Source organism: Spinacia oleracea, chromosome 6 (assembly GCF_020520425.1).
Source record: "Spinacia oleracea cultivar Varoflay chromosome 6, BTI_SOV_V1, whole genome shotgun sequence".
NCBI lineage: Eukaryota > Viridiplantae > Streptophyta > Magnoliopsida > Caryophyllales > Amaranthaceae > Spinacia > Spinacia oleracea.
This window is the reverse complement of record NC_079492.1, coordinates 59,808,003-59,813,007: the sequence shown is the minus strand read 5'-3', so window position 1 is coordinate 59,813,007 and position 5,005 is coordinate 59,808,003. Positions and strand designations below refer to the sequence as shown.

The 5,005-nt window shown below is 40.0% G+C and overlaps 1 long non-coding RNA gene across 2 annotated transcripts; it reads left to right on the top strand.

Annotated features, from left to right (window-relative positions):
- The first annotated feature begins 454 nt into the window (after positions 1 to 454).
- Positions 455 to 1,343, top strand: LOC130462438 (uncharacterized). Of its 2 annotated transcripts, XR_008922650.1 has the most exons (4): positions 455 to 722; positions 880 to 984; positions 1,150 to 1,180; positions 1,262 to 1,343. It is a non-coding gene; the product is annotated as an uncharacterized lncRNA (long non-coding RNA). The 2 variants fall into 2 exon arrangements; XR_008922649.1 differs by having other exon boundaries at positions 455 to 984.
- Positions 1,344 to 5,005: the final 3,662 nt, after the last annotated feature.

Below are 5,005 nucleotides of genomic sequence, written 5' to 3'. Positions count from 1 at the left end.
GACGAAGACCAAATGGAAGACAACGAGTAAGAGATGGAGATTTAGACAAAATAATTGGGAGTGAGAAAAGCAGGAACACTATCATTTGTTTGGCCTGCTCTTGCGTTGTTCTGTGCTGCAATTTTGTTCTGTCCGTGCTCAATTATAACAGTATCCAATATTGATGTTACTTACAAGACCTTGAACTAGACATCTTTTCTGCAGTTTTTTGTGTGATGTTGTTGGTTTTCTAGTAGTCTTTGTAGGTTGATGTTCAGTGCTGCATAGAAGCAGCCAAAGGGAGGGTGTTAGAGTTCCAGTGTTGATGTTGTCAATTCTTGGTAGGTTGTTGTTCCGGCCAGAGTTGACTTTGTAGTTTATGTGCTATTTTTTTTTGTTGAGCTTGTGTTTTCTCGGTTTTATGTTTGGTTTGGTAGGAGTATATCTCATCCCTAGCCTCTCCACATCTATACATTTAAACTATTCCTTTTAATGTGTACTATTTGTGATGTGTACGTGATGCTTTGCTATGTGAACTACCTTTGAATGTTTTAAATGTATCTATAAATGCTTAAGTTTGAATACTAAGTTAACTTCTATTTGAGTTCCTTGGCTTGAATACATATTCAATTACGGGAAGACGAAAGATACCTCAAATTGTGACTCTACATTCACATGAAGATGTAGGTTGTCAGGTTGCTATTGACGAAATTGTTAGAACTCCACCGAATATGGTTGCATCAGTAAGTCTAGAAGAACCAATAATGCAGAGAATCCAGAGAGTAAAATTGTTGATGCTAAGTATTGTTTTATTATTGTTTTCTATTGAGGCTTGTTTTCTAATAGTCATTTTGTGTTACACAAATCAAATTAGTGACAAATTTTACATATGTGTTATAGACTATCAATGGAGAAGTACCGTCAAGAGCTAGGGTTTTCTTGGATGCTCGTAAAGAACGTAAAATTGTTCCAACGTCAATGGATGAAAAATCAAAACAAGCTGTGGTAAGAAGCTTTAATTATTTTATAAAGAATTATCTTCACCGTATGATTTTCTTGTGATTATTGTTACTATATTCTTAGTAACTTCAATATTTTACTCCTATTATTAACTTCATATTAGAAACCTCGAGTGATTATATATTGGTTTGTGTTTTTTATATTCGATAGGAAATGATAAATGACAATAATCCATGACCAGGTATACTTTTTAATTTATACTTGGATCCTTATTTTTCATTTTTCCATTACATTATTTAATAATATGATCTTTGCTTTTCAGATTATTTTAATCAAGTAGGGAGAATTCGTCTATATTATTCGATCATGAAGGTTTGATGCTGATTTTGGAAGCTAGTGAAGAGTACAAATAGATTTTGAATTGAATTTTTGATCATGTGTACTTTATAAGTAGTATGAAGTATGTGTATTAGAAATTCGACAACAAGAAAAATGTAATGAGTATTTTGTGTACTTTGGATGATGTAACTACAATTATGCATATATATAAATATATATTATTAATTAATTATTTTGCAACTGTTATCTATTTGTGTATTGTTGTGGGATCTAAATATGAAGATTTTAGTGTGTATGGGATAGAATAGAAGTGGAAGCATTAGCACGAGCATAATAATAGTCTCTTTTAGGAAAAGGACTCTAGCGGCATTTATTTGACCCTTTACAGGCAAATAGATTAAATCCCGCTAGAAGTTCTCCCGACATTGGATCTAGCGGCATATGTTTAAATGCCGCTATAGCCTTTAGCGGCCATTTTAAATGCCGCCTAAGGACAAATCAAATGCCGCTAGAACCCTATTTTGTTGTAGTGACCAGGACTGACGTCGGGCCTCCGCTAACGTCTCGGTCTCCTCTAAGCTGGCCCAACAAGACTAGCTCACCTGTTTGCCAAGACAAAAACAAACACGGCAAGTAACTCGCATAAAACGAGAGGAAGTAAGTAAGACTAATAGTGCTTACCAAGTCCGAACGCCCGACCACTATCATACCCCTAAAATTCTTTATAGTGGGGCGTCTCTTCATCTTCCCGGCCGTACCCCACCAGAAAGTTGCAGGGTAACCCCCGACCACTCTACCGGACCTAGGGGTAAAGAATGGTAGGCGCTCAAAACCCCACAGCTGCAGAAAAACAGTAAAGGTGATAAGTAAAGTACAAAGCTCGTTAACACTCCTAAACGATAATGTCAAGTACATACCTCAAGGAGTCGTGGCACGACACACAGAGAAATGGGCCGCATGGGCTTGTCTGGACCGTCCAAGACCCGCACAACCACACTCATATGGCTGATCAAGTTTCCATAGGCTGCCTTACCCCAGCAGTACGAACCTAACTCGCACATCTCGCTAACCAACGGGATCAGCCAAGGATCCACCCTCTCGGAGCGGTTCAACGGGATTGTCGAACTCAAGAACATCAAGTAGAACACGGGAGCATACATCCTCGCGGAAGCACCGGACGGACGACCCTCCGCCAAAAAGTCCACCAACAAGGAGTAAGACATCCCCTTCCCCTTGTACTTGGTCACCTCTACGGCCAACTCCTCTCCTATACACTCCCTACCCGTCTTCTGCGACGGCATAACTGTATCCCTAGAAATGTAAACGGGCCTACCGGTAAAAGACAGACCCGTAAGGGAAGTGTAGTCCTCAGGGGTGATAGTCATCTCCCCCCACGGAAAGTGAAAAGTGTTGGTGGTATCCCACCACCACTCCAGAAGCAGGCGCACGAACCGCCTAGATGCGTTAGGGACCAAGACCTCCCTAAAGACGCATACCGTAGGGTACAAGGGACACGCCTCCACCACTCCACAAGTCCAATCATCCAGCTTCCCCAAGCGCTCGATGAAGAACGACCCGCCTTAAGGTCGACAAGCCGTGTCTGACTCAGCTTTGCCGGCACGAAATCGGGACACCACATGATGCTCCAGGTCGTGGTGTAAGTCAACCCCATCATACTCTATCGGACCCAACCAAGTAGGCCCTTCCTTCGGGTCAGAACCCCCTCCAGACTCTAACGGAGGAGACAAAGAGGCATGCATCACACTTCGAGATCCCCGAGTGGCCCGAGACGTGCCCTCTCGCCTCATCGGACGAGAAGGAACCATCCGAGGCTGCAAACTGTAGTCTGAAGTAGCCCCCACAGTGGAGAATCCACTGCCGTCCGACATACTACATTTCGCAAAATACGAAAAAACATAAGGCAATCATACCTCGAAACCAGCAATTCAAAACAGTTACATTCTAAAATCCCAAATACAATAAACTAGTGGCATCAAACAATTTCGTTCCCTAATTTGTGACATGTTACTAAGTTCACAATTAGTAATAAAAGTTCATGCATACGAAATCAACCACGAACTAATCCGAACATCAAAATCATGCATTTTCTATCATCCATAGACTATGTAGGTTGCAAGTAAAGCATAAAAAACACCTACATTGTATTCCAATGTCAATTCGTAGGCACCCTTGGGGGCTAATTTTGAACAAGCTCAAAATCATCCAAAATCAACATACTTGCAAAAATTAACATGCTTAGGCGCACATACATGTTATAAACATCACACATAAGCAAACAATTGCAAGAAATTAGGGCAAACATCAAAAACCCCAATTTAATTTGGGCATGAAAAATCATACGAATTTCTACTCAAAATTAAGCCAAAACGCAAGTTAAACTCGAAATTACTTACATATATGTGATCTAGATCAACTTGGGAGTGATTTTGGTGAAAGAATCGTGCAAAAAAGAGCCAAAACGATGAAAAACGAGTAGAGGAGTGTGAGAAAATCGCGAGCAGCAACAACAAAAAATGGCGAAATGCCACTACACTACTCGCGTTTAAAGAGGAGTTGCGCCGCTCAAAGTCAAGCGCTAGAAAATTGCAGGGCCCAAAACCGAGCGCTGTAAATTTCCAGCGCACAATTATTCCACTCTGACAAAATGTTGGGCCATTCAGCCTCATTTCTTATCAAATAACCGCCTATCCTTATTTCGTTTTGCTTCACGCGGAAAAGTAACGGTATTCCAAAATTTTATATTTAGGCGGCCCACTGACAGGCAACTGTGTCCGCAGTCGCCGTAACCCACTTAGGTACGGTTATTTTATTCAAAAAAATATATAAAAACTTATTTTCAAAAGAAAAATCCGTATTCTTAAAATGAAGTATTCAGAAAAATTTTGCGTTCCATATCCTGGATCCTGTTTAAGGTTTATTCATTCCTTCCTAAAAAATGTCATTATTCCGTATTCTGCCCATGTTTATTCTTTCCTTACTAAAAAATGTCATATTCCGAATTATGCCCAGGTTTATTCATTCCTTACTAAAAAATGTCATTAATCCGTCCAGGTTTATTCATTCCTTATTAAAAAAATGTCATTATTCCGTCCAGGTTTATTCATTCCTTACTGAAAATGTCATCATTCCATCCAGATTTAATCATTCCTTGCTAAAATATCATTATTCCGTATTCCGTATTCCGTTTAGGTTTATTCATTCCTTGCTTTAAAATATCATTTTTCCGTATTCCGTATCCCATATTCTATATTCCGCATTCTGTCATTCCGTACTCTATATTCTGTGGTTTGTATTCCGTTCTGTATCCGGTATTTCGTCCTCAAAAAGTCAAGTTAAATGTCTATTTTCGAAAAATTCTGTTCGGCCAGTTGAACGTCTTCAATGACTCTGTGAGAAGACAGTTCAAGTTAGTAAATTCCCAATAACTCGTGAGGGAACTATTGACGTTTCCAGTGATGACCCTTCAGTCAAATGTTATCACTCGGGGGATCGCGAAACCCTCGTTCGGACTTAGTTTTAACCAAGCTAGGTCCCAGACGCATTCCTTCTACCAATACTTTGATTGTCCTTTTACTCAGACTCTATCAAAGTGGGGGCTAACTATAGACACTTAAGTTTGTCCCTAGGCCCGAAACGGTGTGTTTGATGATGAAACCAAACACCACTTGACTAAGCTTTCCTAAACATGCCGCGAGCAATCCATGAC